Below are 16,308 nucleotides of genomic sequence, written 5' to 3'. Positions count from 1 at the left end.
CTTTAGTAGCATTTGGATAAAACTGATACCCCACTTGGACCCTTTGAGTTACAATAATGTATTTCGGTACCATTAAACCCCTGTGCAAGGTTTGGTTTGTGACGAACATTCAACAACAACCCAATACAGGCTCTTTATACTAAATAGCACTTTCAGACAGTGAAACCCCAGTCAAACATAATACAGACACGATTGCTGTCGACAAATTGAGCTGAGAAATTGTTGTAGTTCAGGGACTCCTTGAAGAGCTCACACTCACAAGCTGCTCGATACCCATTCCACATGGTTAAAAAGAACGACTTCATCACAGTCCAGAAATATTTTTCCAAATGAAAATGTTCTTACTTTGCACGGAATAAAGAGAGGTGGCAGCAGATTGTTACATATCAGCCAAAATATCCTCAGCTAAATACAGTGAAAGGTTCTGTTGCTTGGTTGGATAATGTGAATATTTAGAATGTTTCCTTTCTATTCGATACATTTTAACACAGACATACCTGATTTCATTGCTTGAAATAAAACCATAATAGTCTGTTGGGGCTTTCTGGGGCCATTTTCTCTACAATAAAACAATAAAACCCATAGTTCCCTGGGCTGTAGTGGAACTTCACCCAAAACCAGTTTTCTTTGCATGAAATAAAATGCAGTACTAAGCACCTTTCCAGTATACAGTAATTACACATTATCACTGGTTTTACAATATATGGAATGTGCTTGCACTGGAAAGCATTTTTCCAGGTATTCATAATATAGCAGTCCTGAAAAGGGGGTCATAGGTGATTAATTTAATAGCTGGGAGCTAATGTGTCTGCTTGGACCAGACGAGGTGCTTTATACCTGCCTAATATGAAAGGACCATGTCAGATACTCTACCCCTGATATACTCACATATAGTCAGAACTACTGTCTGTGATTCTCCAATACACAGCCCTGTTCCTAACTAGACCCACAAGGCATGCTTTTTTTCTCCCACTTAGCTTTAATCGCAGATAAATCTCCCTTACTGTTAACACAGATGGATTTGGTTGTTTTCAGTTATCAGGAATGATTGAGTGTGACCCTCTCGGCAAAATGACTGCTAGAGCGGCCAGGTGCAAAGGCCCCCCGCGTTGGCTGACATCACAGAATCGCTTTGAATGAGAGAACAAACAGGCAATGGAGAGGTGGCAGTCTCTGCTGTGGTGTGTCTTTTATGGGATTATTCATTCTGCACAGGGAGAATACGTATGCATGGGGAAGATCGATCATATTAATATTTCCTAAACTGAGTATAATGCATAAAGTATGCAATAGCATTAGTTACAGAGAGGGGGTGTAATGAGCAATTAAGAGTTGTTGTAGGGTGTTCTATTGGACAATAAGGAATGTCATAGGGAGGAGTTATACTGGGCAATAAGAATATTGTTAGGTAGTAGATATACTGAGCAATGGCACAAGTTATTGGGAAGGGTTATATTGAGCAATGCGAGAATTTATAAGGAGTGGTCTTGAAAGCAATAAGATAAGCTATAGGAAGGGCTTATACTGAACAATAAGTGGAGTTAAGGATCAATAAGTAAAGTTATGGGTGGGGATATGGAGCAATAAAAGTTTTAGGGATGTGCAGTACTATGCAATAAAATAATTTATAGGGATTGGTTATATTAAGCAATAAGAGAAGCTAGAGGGAGAGGTTAAAGAATAAGAGAAGATATAGGGAGGGCTTATATAAAACAATAAGAGAATATATGAAGCAATAAGAGAAGTTTTATGGAGGGGTTATATTGAGTAATAAGAGAAGTTATGTAGAGGGGTTACATAAAACAATAAGAGAAGATATAGGGAGGGGTTACATTGAGCAATAAGAGAAGTTATAAGGAGGAATTATTTGGATCAGTAAGGGAAGTTATGCGTAGCAATATGGAGCAATACAAGCTATAGGGATGAATTATACTGTGCAATATGAGAAATTACAGGGAGTGCTTATATTGAGCAATAAGAGACAAGAGAGGGAGGGGTTATATACCTTAGTTACATAGGGTTGGAAAAATGAGTCCATCAAGTTCAACCCTTCCAAGTAAACCCATATAAATCAATAAGAGGATATAAGGAAAGGTTATAAGTTATAACTTATAAGGAAAGGTTGTACTGGGCAATAAGATAATTGGTTATATAAAGAAGTGGTTAAATACAGATATTAGAGATGTTATAGGGAGAGGTTATTTGGATCAATAAGTTATGGGAGGAGATATGAATCAATAAAAGTAACAGGAAGGGGTTATACTGTGCAATAAGCGATACATTAAAGGGAGGGTTTTTACTGAGCAACAGGAGGAGGAATAGAAAGTTGCTATAAGAAGTAATGTTGTTCTAGAGAGTAGATATAGGGTGGCAAAGGCAGGAGCTATAAGGTAGGGTTATACAGTAAAAAAGGGTTATAAGGAGCAATAGGAAGATTTATAAGAAGAGTGTATGTAAAGCAATTGGAGGCGTTATGAGGAGGGGTTGAATGGAGCAACAGGAGTAGATACATGAGGTGGTTCTGAAAAGCAACAGCAGGAGCGCAGGGAAGGTGGGTTATATAAAGCAGTAGGAGGAGTTATATGGCTTTTTTTTTGGAGCAAGGACATGTGCTATACAGTATATATAGGAAGGGTATAGACAGAACAAGAAGATGCAATAATAGGGTTGCTTATAAAGGCAATACTAGAGAATTAGAGTTGAATGCAGACACACAGTGCACCAATATCTGACATTATAAGTTACACTAAGGGCAAATAGTGAGAGTAATTTACAGCACTTACATATGCCCTGTCCTGTAAGAATACAGTATAATTACAGTCAGAAATTAGTATCAGAAATATTTCTTTATGGAAATGTTATTTTACAGCTGTATCCTGTGCTGGGATTCAGATTTTATTGCACAATATTAAATAACCGGACAACATGATTACCCTCATTTCTAATTAAAAAAATCACAAATTGATTTTTTAACCATAAAAAAGTTCATTTAATATACTTTGCAATTTATCTGTCTAAAATTACACATTTTACTGAGGGCAGTGGCATCTTTCTTCTTAATTATGGCCATAAAATATTATTCCTTCAGCCTGCAGGCCACTGAGCCACTGCTAAAGTTACCTGTGCCATAACCCTGGCAGCATGGGCAGCTGTAATGTGTATGGGACCTGTTATCCACAATGCTCGGGACCTGGGATTTTCTGGATAAGGGATCTTTCTGTAATTTGGATCTCCATTACTTAAGTCTGCTAAAAATCATTTAAATATTGAATAAACCCTATAGGATTGTTTTACTTCCAATAAGGATTAATTATATCTTAGTTGGGATCAAGTACAAGGTACTGTTTTATTATTACAGAGAAAAGGGAATCATTTAACCATTAAATAAACCCAATAGGACTGTTCTGCCCCCAATAAGAGGTAATTATATCTTAGTTGGGATCAAGTACAGGTACTGTTTTATTATTACAGAGAAAAGGGAATCATTTAACCATTAAATAAACCCAATAGGGCTGTTCTGCCCCCAATAAGGGGTAATTATATCTTAGTTGGGATCAAGTACAGGTACTGTTTTATTATTACAGAGAAAAGGGAATCATTTAACCATTAAATAAACCCAATAGGGCTGTTCTGCCTCCAATAAGGGCTAATTATATCTTAGTTGGGATCAAGTACAGGTACTGTTTTATTATTACAGAGAAAAGGGAATCATTTAACCATTAAATAAACCCAATAGGGCTGTTCTGCCCCCAATAAGGGGTAATTATATCTTAGTTGGGATCAAGTACAGGTACTGTTTTATTATTACAGAGAAAAGGGAATCATTTAACCATTAAATAAACCCAATAGGGCTGTTCTGCCCCCAATAAGGGGTAATTATATCTTAGTTGGGATCAAGTACAGGTACTGTTTTATTATTACAGAGAAAAGGGAATCATTTAACCATGAAATAAACCCAATAGGGCTGTTCTGCCCCCAATAAGGGGTAATTATATCTTAGTTGGGATCAAGTACAGGTACTGTTTTATTATTACAGAGAAAAAGGAAATCATTTAAAAAAAATTAGAATTATTTGCTTATAATGGAGTCCATGGGAGATGGTCTTTCCGTAATTCTGAACTTTCTGGATAATGGGTTTCTGGATAAGGAATCCCATACCTGTATTCCTTTAGTGTGTAAAATTGTATTTAGGGCCCTAGTGATGAGCGAATTTTTTCGCCAGGCGTGGAATAGCAGCAAATTTCCACATTTCGCCATCAGCGAATTGTTTTGCGAAACTTCCATGAAAATTCGGTGCATGTCAAATTGGGCGCGGTGGCGTCAAAAAAAGGTGCGGTCACATTAAAAAAACACGGTCTGAGCAAAAAAATGCGGGCGACAAAAATAGACATGGGCGACAAAAAAGACGCAGGCGACAAAAAAAAAATTGTGTGACAAATGCGATTTGCGAGTTTTTCGCCGTTTCGCAAATTCCTTGGCATGTTTTCAAGGGGAAGTTAATCCCATCATTGTTCTCTATTTCACACACTTTAAAGGGCAAAATTAATCCCATTATTGGTTTCTATTTAACACAATTACAATTATCGAGTTTAATTCAAATTTATACCATATCGAGTTTATACTAGAACCCACTGCTCATATTCAGAGCTACCATTGGGGATATTAGTGAGGGGGTGGGTTTTGGATTGCCCATGGATGGAATTTCGCCATAGTTGGGTTACACAATGGGTTAAGGCTGTGCATTTGAAGAACTCTTGGAACACAGAAGCCAGTTTTTGTTTGTTCATCCTACATTGTTTAAGGAGTCAGACCTTGCAGTGTAGAGACAATAAACAGACAGATACTGCTTTTAATAGTAATTACATTTACAAATAACTTTTTATTTTCTGTTTTGTAGAAATCTAGTATAGCGCATAGTTATATGAAGTAGTAAACAAAGGCAAAAAGTAGACCTCAATCTAATCAAGTTCCCAAAGACTCCACTGTTGATTTTGATTGATTTGCTTTTATTTGCCATTTTCATTCTGCTAGATTGCACAGCTAATGGCTTATCTATCAGCGCTAATGTAAACAATAGAACGACTGGGTATTTCCTATAAAGATCTATTGATTGGCCCAAAGGTTGTAAGCCATTCTGTTCCCAATTTCAGCAAAAATTAATTCTCCTGCATTTTCATGTGGCATCCATCTGCCTAGAGGTCAGACTGGAAGTTGAGCTGGTTTCGTTAAGGGCTGAAAGGACATTTATCCTGTTCAAGGATGGGATCCATTATCCAGTAACCCATTATCCAGAAACCCATTATCCATAAAGCTCCGAATTATTGAAAGCCTGTCTCCCATAGACTCCATTTTAATTAAATAATTCAGATTTTTAAAATTAATTTTCTTTTTCTCTGTAATAATAAAACAGTACCTGTACTTGATCCCAACTAAGATATAATTACCCCTTATTGGGGGCAGAACAGCCCTATTGGGTTTATTTAATGGTTAAATGATTCCCTTTTCTCTGTAATAATAAAACAGTACCTGTACTTGATCCCAACTAAGATATAATTACCCCTTATTGGGGGCAGAACAGCCCTATTGGGTTTATTTAATAGTTAAATGATTCCCTTTTCTCTGTAATAATAAAACAGTACCTGTACTTGATCCTAACTAAGATATAATTACCCCTTATTGGGGGCAGAACAGTCCCATTGGGTTTATTTAATGGTTAAATGATTCCCTTTTCTCTGTAATAATAAAACAGTACCTGTACTTGATCCCAACTAAGATATAATTACCCCTTATTGGGGGCAGAACAGCCCTATTGGGTTTATTTAATGGTTAAATGATTCCCTTTTCTCTGTAATAATAAAACAGTACCTGTACTTGATCCCAACTAAGATATAATTACCCCTTATTGGGGCAGAACAGCCCTATTGGGTTTATTTAATGGTTAAATGATTCCCTTTTCTCTGTAATAATAAAACAGTACCTGTACTTGATCCCAACTAAGATATAATTACCCCTTATTGGGGGCAGAACAGCCCTATTGGGTTTATTTAATGGTTAAATGATTCCCTTTTCTCTGTAATAATAAAACAGTACCTGTACTTGATCCCAACTAAGATATAATTAATTCTTATTGGAAGCAAAACAATCCTATTGGGTTTAATATTTGTTTTATTGATTTTTTAGTAGATTTAAGGTATGGAGCAGGGGCGGGCCAAGCCGACCGGGTGTCCTAGGCAACCCGGTTGGCCACCATTATCGTATTTTGCGCAACTTTTTCGTCGCCGTCCCGATTTTTTCGTATTGAGCAATTGTAAACGGCGGAAAAACCAATCAGATTTTTTCGCGACAGCGCCAAAAAAGTTGCGGAAAATATACAATAAAGTCGTAACGGCGACGGAAAAATCGCGGGACATACGAAAAAGTCGCAAAAATACCGATCATTCCGAAAAAACGCATTCGGACACTTTCGGTCCGTTCGTGGATTAGTAAATGTGCCCCTAGGTGTAGGCAAGAGAGGCTCCTGCCTGGCACCCCCCAATCGTTGTGCCCTAGACAGCTGCCTCTTCCACCTACCAGAACAGTTCAGAGAGGAGAGAGAATAACTAAATTACTGGCAAAACAGGCACAATCTTTCATATATTTTGCCTTACATGTAGGAGAATTGCCACTGATAATAGAACAGAGACCTGTGTTGAATAGAGCACCACTTGCACAATGACAACCCTCTTATTCAGACACACAAGGGAGGGCACAACAGAGCCAATAAGACAAGGCTGCCTTAAGACTCTCAGCACTTCTTTTGCCCCCCCTTAGTGCTATTCCAGGGTCTCAGTACACGATTCCTATTATCCTTTATATGGTGACAACAAATTCTGCAGTGTAGAGAATATACATGATTAAACCCTACAATCTAACCTATCACAGATACAAACACCACGGTTAGTTTTACCTGGAGCCAGTTAACCATTCCTGTGCCCTGGCTGGAATCAAACCTAAGACCTCAGTGAGGCAAGGCAGCAATGCCAACAACCTAGGGTTTAAAGTGTCCGGTATATATCAACATTATGCATTCAAATAGGATTTATATATTCAATGTAACTTTCATGTTTAGTTTCAGTACAAGTTTGGGTGTTATTAGCTGCTCCCATTTGCCTCGCAGGAGACGCAACAGAAAATGTCCCCTAATGCTTCTGGCAAGATACTGCGGATTTGCACATCACCAATGAAATTGCTTTTACTTGGGGGTGGAAGAGCTGGCCCATACTAATCAGTTGACCATTATCCTTAATCATATTGACGTTCATATTAACATTTTTACCATCTAATAAATGGATACAGAACGACAGATGTAAGGATGCATTAAACCTCTTGTAGATAATTCACTTTATATAGATACTGGCAGGATCAATCGGTAATTAGGGGTCATCACAAAGGATAAGTATCAGATAAAAACTTCATACAGGATAGGATTAAGGCCAATAAAATTCTGGCTAATTTCCCTTATATGACAGTAAAGCAGAGCGAATAATTGATGTATTTTATATGGGCAGTTAAACGAGTTTAAACTGAGCTTTTTTATCTGATACAGAGATCCAAACCATGACAAAGAAATAGGCAATTTTATATTAACCTGTGAGCCGTAATCATGAGAAGCATGTAGTCTCATAAGCATGATGGAGACAGGGCTATTATAAAGGAATTTGCACTTGATAATGTATGTTGGTTTTAACTGTTTAACAGTGCCCAAGGCAAATGGCCACCCCCTACCGCAGCTTTGGAGTATATATACTATATGCACTATATGTTGCCACTAGATCAGATTTTAATTAACAGATCTAATTCATCAGGCAAGGGTGCTCCCTTTGTATACAAGTTACATTAAAACTAAAGCTGGCCATACACGTGGCGATCTCACGATGTTTCGTACGACCGTCGGTCGCACGAAACATCGTCAGATCCGCCACACACCATTCAGGGCTGAATCGGCAGGCAAGGAGGTAGAAACAATAGGATTTCTACCTCCTTCTGCCGATTCAGCTCTGAAGGGAGAATTTTGGTCAGGCGCCTTCTATGGCGCCCGATCAAAATTTTCTAACCTGGCCGATCGGCGAGTCGACCGATATCAGCAGCTTCCTGCGATATCGGTCGGCTCGCTGACATGCCATACACGCACCGATTATCGTACGAAACGAGGTTTCGTACGATAATATCGGTGCGTGTATGGCCACCTTAACTCTTTCATAATAACCGACTCTGGCACAAATCCTGCGTACTGAGAGATGGGATTTGTATTGAAGTCTGCTTTTTAAAGAATTGAGCATCTTCCAGGCAAAAGCCCCCCCTTATATATATTTTTTAGATATATAAGGGTTATCAACTAACCCCTCTACCAAACAAAATGATACTTGTCTTATAGGTTTCAAGTGGAGCTTGAGTTGTTTGTAAAGGTGGCCAACCCTGTGACTCGCTCAAGCAGTTTTATAAGGTAAATCCATGCGGTGGATCAGTTATCCCATGTATTAAAGGGAGATCAGTGAGTGACCAGCACTGCAATGTGGGTAATCAGAATCCATGTATCAGTGTTCAAGGGCAGGGTCAAACACCAGTGTCACAAAGCAAACTCAGAGGATATGACATCTCTAGAGCCCATGCTGCTACCAACATTCCCCAAGTACATTAGCACTCAAATGCAATTTATCATGAGACATCCACTGCGCCTAATTTCTAGCCGACTGCAGTCTCACCGTGACCTTAGGCCCGAGATTGCACTCTCCAATAATTACACTGGGCTCCGTATGTCATCTGGAGACTCAGAGCCGATCAATAGATGACCGGTTAACCCCTGTGTCTTCCACTGGAGAGGTGAGATAGGCAGGCTGGCATTTCCCACAATCCTTCAGATTAACTGCAATTTTTTTTGTTGTGTAGGTGCTCCATAACAGGTCATCAGTGGTTAAGTGTGAAATTCAGCTAAAATAACTGCATTATGGAGAGATTTAACAGATGCATTGGTGTAGGGTGGCCTGCACCTACTGCTCACAACCTCAGCTGCATAGATATCAATGTGTCCATCTATGTATCCCTGTGCAATTACTACTCCCCATGCCTTCTTCTTCTTCATCATCATCATCATCATCATCGTCATCATCATCAATTATTTATATGGTGCCAACAAGTTACCTAGCACTTTATAACAAATAAGGGTCTTACAATAATTTTACAGAGATAAAATCAGATCTGGGGGCCCTAGTCGCAAGAGGTTTCTTATTAAAGGCCTAGGTTGGTAAGTTGAGGCCTGCCACTTCCGGCTGGTGCTGAAAGGGTTACGGAACAGTTAAGAAGTTGATGAGTTGGAAGCGGTTTGCAGCTCTCAGGGAATGTCGGCCTTCTATTGATGAGGTATATTGATTTACCATCAGTCCCCGCGTGGGCATTCTCTGCTCTATTATACCGCAGCCAAGGCTTATTCCCACTGCTGTGCTAAAGAGGAAATATGGCCAGCCTGACCTTGGCAATATACAGATAATGAAAGATTCCTAACGATCTTTCCCCCCAGATTCCTGTGGACGCCCCTCTTCCCCCGCCCTATCTGGCGCATGCTAATTTCTGCAAGGAGATGGCTTTTCTCTCATGCGGCCCCTAAATTGAACACACATCCCTGCTTCGTCGCCTGTCCTAAAAGATGCATTTGGGGTTTGGAGACGGAGATAAAAAGCGTCGTATTTCTAGCAAGGAGAGTGATGCACTGTGTAGTGGTACTGAGTATCGCACCGCCCGGTGCTCAGGGGAAAACACTGGAGAGCATTGCAATGAGGAAAATCCTTATTTATTACCTCCTGCTGTTTAATATACAGCAAACTGCAAGCGGCCTGCAGAATATAGTGTGTGCTCTTACCTTCTAATTTATTCACCTTCCTGCCTATTAGTCTTTTTATATCTGTGTGTTTTCTGTCTCTCTTGTTTACTCTTTGTGTATAGAGCACTCTGCTTGTCCCTCTTTATACCATCATCCTCTGGTCTATCTGCCTGTATATTATCCAGTTACCTCTATTCTCTATGTATGTCTGTCTGTGCCTCTTTATAGTATCTATCTATCTATCTATCTATCTATCTATCTATCTATCTATCTATCATCTATCTATCTATCTATCTATCTATCTATCTATCATCTATCTATCTATCATCTATCTATCTATCTGTCTATCTATCATCTATCTATCTATCTATCTATCTATCTATCTATCTATTATCTATCTATCTATCTATCTATCTATCATCTATCTCTGTTTATAATCTATATTCCTCTACATATGTCTCTCTGTGCCTCTTTATATTATATTGCATGTTTATCATCTATTTCATAGCATATCTATCTATCTATCTATTTATCTATTATCATCTGTCTATATTCTGTCGGCCTCTATTATTTATGTATGTCTGTTTCTGCCTCTTTAACTTCTGTCTAACCATCCTGTTACAGTACTTCCATATACCAATCTGTCTTATGATTAGCTACTTACTGTTACCTATATCAATTCATCTATCTTTCTCTACCTAGTGCTTTACAGTTGTATACAGGGATGCACCAAACCCATTTTTTTTTTTGGTACGGCGGAACCCCCAAACTCACCCTGAAGGATTTGGCCAAATCCTGAACTGAATCTGGGTTTCGCTGCATCCCTAGTTGTATATATAATTATCCCTCCCTTTCTGGTTTGTCTATACTTTATTCTCTCTTTAGATCTATTGCTCCATCATTTGTTCTTACCACTTTTATCTGCCTACCAGTGGCAATTTTGTTTTTCTGTCTATTGATTTAATTTATTTATCATCTATCAACTATCTATCTATCTATCTATCTATCTATCATCTATCTATCATCTATCTATCATCTATCTATCTCTGTTTATAATCTATATTCATCTATCCTCTATGCCTGTCTGTTTGTGCCTCTTTATAGTATATTGCATGTTCTATTTTATAGCCTATCTATCTATCTATCTATCTATCTATCTATCTATCTATCTATCTGTCTGTCTGTCTGTCTGTCTGTCTGTCTGTCTGTCTGTCTGTCTGTCTGTCTGTCTTTCTGCCTGTCATCATCATCTATCTATCTGTGTATTTATCAGTATCAATCTCTATCTATTTCTTCCCATCAAGCTATCTTCCTGTCTAGTTACGTATCTATCATGTCTGGCTCTGGTATCCCTTTCCCCCTGTGTGAGTGAGTGGCCCAGGTACATTTAGTATCTGTGGGCTGAATTGCGCGCCCTCCCCGCCCAGTGTTGCTCTGTAGATGCAGTGCCGATAAGTAATCCACATCCAGCAGAGCCATTAGTATCTGTGACATTTTGACGTTGCATTTTAAAAAATCCGCCAGTAATCTGAGTGATTTATGTGCAAGTGTCGGGCTCCATCACGGGAGAGATCCGATTTATCACCGCCTGCTTAGAATTATTAATGATTAGCAATTTGTTAATCTGATGCTGAAGAAATCCCACTAAACCACAAGGAGACCTGAGTCAGTGAGCAGGGCCCAAGATCACATTGCTTTAGTACTGAGCTCTGGGGGCCCTCCAGGTTCCCTCTCCCCCCTGAGTTAATGATACATAAATATGTGTGTGCCTTATACACACTGACTCCCATGGTGCTGTGCCACACTGTGTGTGTATATGTCTCATATATATTATCTACATTACTTTAGAGCTACAGTTTTTGGAGGCAATAATCTGGAATTTGGGGCACCACGCCTAAAATCTCCTAAAACACATTTAAGCATTACAAATCCTGAATACAACAGAGTAAATGAACATGGATTTGTGCTGGGTTAGTTAGCATCAACTTCAATTCCATGGCAAGGATACAGAGATTGTCGCAAGAATGAAACATTGTTCATTTAAACAATAATGGTTAGTGCTCATTTCTGGGCCAATATTAGGTACCACATCTGTGTGTGATTCTATATAAATACATACTGTATATTTGCCTATGTACATATGCATGTATACATTTTGTGTATAGAGAAAAGGAGACAATTAAGGGAGTACTCTCAATAGCCCCACCTGGGTATTCTCAATGCATGTACAGGTATGTTATCCAGAATGCTCGGGACCTGGGGTTTTCCAGATAAGGGGTCTTTCTGTAACTTGGATCTCCATACTTTAAGTCTGTTAAAAATCATTCAGATATTGAATAAACCCAATAGGGCTGTTCTGCCCCCAATAAGGGGTAATTATATCTTAGTTGGGATCAAGTACAGGTACTGTTTTATTATTACAGAGAAAAGGGAATCATTTAACCATTAAATAAACCCAATAGGGCTGTTCTGCCCCCAATAAGGGGTAATTATATCTTAGTTGGGATCAAGTACAGGTACTGTTTTATTATTACAGAGAAAAGGGAATCATTAAACCATTAAATAAACCCAATAGGGCTGTTCTGCCCCCAATAAGGGGTAATTATATCTTAGTTGGGATCAAGTACAGGTACCGTTTTATTATTACAGAGAAAAGGGAATCATTTAACCATTAAATAAACCCAATAGGGCTGTTCTGCCCCAATAAGGGGTAATTATATCTTAGTTGGGATCAAGTACAGGTACTGTTTTATTATTACAGAGAAAAGGGAATCATTTAACCATTAAATAAACCCAATAGGGCTGTTCTGCCCCAATAAGGGGTAATTATATCTTAGTTGGGATCAAGTACAGGTACTGTTTTATTATTACAGAGAAAAGGGAATCATTTAACCATTAAATAAACCCAATAGGGCTGTTCTGCCTCCAATAAGGGGTAATTATATCTTAGTTGGGATCAAGTACAAGGTTCTGTTTTATTATTACAGAGAAAAAGGAAATCATTTTCAAAAATTAGAATTATTTGCTTATAATGGAGTCTATGGGAGACGGCCTTTCCGTAATTAGGAACTTTCTGGATAACGGGTTTCCGGATAAGGGATCCCATACCTGTATAATATAAAGTATATTAATGTCATATGCAAAAGCTGTGCTTAACATAAACATGTTTTAATTTTAAAGTGGGGGTGCAATGGGGATATAATAAAATAATGAAATGTGTATATTTCACATAAAAGAATTGCACAAAACATAAAACTGCCTACTGCAGATATACGCAATGACAGAAAAGGCACAAATATATTTAATATTTAGATACGCAGTTATGAACAGACAGTAGATATCATTAGCTACAGAGTCTAATAGAGTATCTGTCCAAAACAGTCTCCCTTTGTGCTCAGGCTTCTGTATTCTCGCCCATATATATTGGTAAATAGGCTGTTGGGTAATGTTTTTCTAGTTGCCACTGGCTGACAGACTGATGGGCTACAAGACTTCCAATGTGTAACTTTCCCTGCGATGGGCCCAGTGATGTAAAGCTAGGGAAACAAGCCTCCCAGCAAAATTAAGAATAGAGAATTTTCCAATTTTTTCAAATGATTTTTATGGTTCAGATTTATTTGGCCAAAGCTTGTGTATAGGGCTGGTATCACAAATTACATATATATACACAATATATATAAATGACATATATGGCATATGGGCTGCTAAGTGCCTAGACCTATGTCTTATGATCTATGAGCCAAATAAATAGGGCTTGTAATAAATATGCATTTCTACTTTTATTTTAAACTGTACTAACCCTTCTTCCTTCCATTGTAGGGAAGAAAATACTTGCATCAACATTTAAAATCCGATTTTGTTGCAAGGTTAGAATACTTCTTGGCACAATCAAACAGCAATTCTGCCTTGCTTTATGGCAAGTATTCTAGAGCAAATGTCATACAATCCATGACAGGTTGAACTGCCTTTAGCCCAAAGGTTTGTTTAGGCTCTGTGCATTATGGCCTACATAGTACTATATGATTATATATACTGTATATATATACTGTATATATATATATATATATATATATATATATATATATATATATATATATATATATATATATATATATAAAACCCATTAATGTTAAACATATCATCATGCATGCCATTATTTATAATACATGATTAGTTATGACACCTGTAGGGTCAAAAATGAAATGAAATACAAGGAATACATTATTATACATTCGCACATGTATATTTATAATTTATGATGAAATATCTAAGAAAGCTTTTACGTTAGGCAGAGGGCATTGCATTACCAGACAACAGTCTTTCCCTATTTGTCTATATCTATTTATCTGCCTAAAATCTATCTATGTGCATGGGCAGCATTATTTATTTTTACGTCTATCTGTGCCCCAGTCTGACCCAACTCTATTATCTGCTCTCTCCCTGTTGTTCTCCATGTCAGACTCTCTCTTTCTCTCTGTTCCTTCTTTATTACCGTCTTGAATTTCTGGTCCCAGTATTTCCAGAATATTGTGAAATAGCCTCAGTCCATGTTTCTGTTCATTCTTATGCGTGCGTATCGCTCTTTCTTCCCTTACACATGCTGCCCCCTCCCATACCTATCACAGTCTTCTCTTGAGTTTGCCAAAAATACAGAGATCCAAATTAGTGCGAGCTCTGTCCTCTAGAAAACATTTAGCTTCCTGCCCAGGCGGGATCTGCCCATGAATAATTGAATCTTTTCATTCGTTGCCCTGTTGAATATTTATAAGGATTTTAACATTTACAACAATGCTCCTCTCTGGGAGCTGTTCTCTTTGTATTGTCACAGTTTTCCCTTTGTTCTTTTTGTGACATTTCCTGATATTTTTTATAATCAAACTGCTTTCCCTGTAGATAAAGAAGAATGGAAAGCAGCCGGAACACGTATACCCTGGCCAGGTCCCCCACATAGGTGGGTGGGGATATTCTCTCTTATTATTCTGTTTTACAAGTCATTGATAGGTCTGATATCAATGACGCTTCTAAACTTCAAATCTTGCAAATTTGTACAGACCCCTAGAAAACCTGTGTTTCATAAATAAAGGCAATTCTAGGACTCATGTTCTCATTTGATAATAATAAATCACCTGATTGATGCATGGGTCTCTTCCTAATGGTGGCCATACACAAACCACAGGGACTATACAAGGGGCCATACAGGTGTATGACCACCTTTGTATTGTTTTTGTTGTTTTTTTTTGTAACCTTTTGAATTTTCAGAATTTTTACAAATCAGTATTGGTGCTCTTCCAAATTAAGAGAGAAAGTTAGCTTGACATTGAGCTAATGGTGCCTGGTTATATTTACATTAAGCTGTATCGGTGGTAGAAAGGACAGATTGGTGTGCAACATCTGACTGTATGACATGAACTGACTTGGTATTAGGTATGAAGTAAAAAGAAAAGTAGAAACAGAATAACAAAAACACAAAATCACACAAAAAAGGAAAAAAGGTTGGGTAGAAGCTCAGTAATGGTATCAGGGTGCAGTCAGGTTAAGTAAATGAAGAAAAATTGTTGGGTGAGCAAGTATCCAGGTGTTCCAAACGTTGGTAAACTTGGGCAATGTGTTTTTATGGATGCCCGATAGATACTCCATTCATTTGATTTTCTGCATGTTATCCTGTAGTTTAGCTGTGGTGGGTGTCTCTTGTTGCTTCCATTTACAGCTTATCAGTCTTTGGGCAGCTGAGATGAAATGGTTAAGAAGCCGGCAGCCGTCTTTTGCTCGTGTAGATGAGGGTTTCCCCAGGACACAGTCTAGGGATTCAGATCAATATCAGTTTGTAATACTTTTTGCAATAACATCTGTACCATTTGATAGTAGGGGATGATTTTGGGACAGCATGGGTACCGTATGTGGGCCAGTGATCCCTGCCCCCCGCATTTCCTCCAACACCTGATAGAAGTGGGAACACGTGGGGTAAAATACAGTTATACAATATTTACAATATTTTGTAAATGTTTTCTTTGTACCGGACACATATAGAAGATCTTTTTGCATCATCCTGTACCTGCTCCCAATCTTGTAGTGAGATATCGTCCAGGAACACCTCTTCCCAGTATATCATATTTGGGGTTTTTAGTTGTCCATGTCCATGGGGAGTAATATTATCATAATATTATTATAGTATCATTGATTTGTGAGATTAGCCTTTTTTGCTTTGTAACAGGATCACAGGAATATCAGTCTAGACAGCACTCGGTTATACATGTCTAAATTGTCAGGCAGTATGGTCGAAATCAGTCAAACTGCCCTACCAAGTCTGGACAAATCACCTAGTACATATTAAGAGCTTTCAAAGTATGTATGTTGAGCATGCAGTCCTTCTTCTTTATTAATACAGAGTTACAGACTTTCTTAAACAGTTAGTTCTCTTTCTAGAGCTTCCACAGTCTCCTAGGTTTCCCCATTAA

Source organism: Xenopus tropicalis, chromosome 8 (assembly GCF_000004195.4).
Source record: "Xenopus tropicalis strain Nigerian chromosome 8, UCB_Xtro_10.0, whole genome shotgun sequence".
Lineage (NCBI taxonomy): Eukaryota > Metazoa > Chordata > Amphibia > Anura > Pipidae > Xenopus > Xenopus tropicalis.
The sequence above is the reverse complement of the archived record's forward strand: the minus strand, read 5'-3'. Positions refer to the sequence as shown.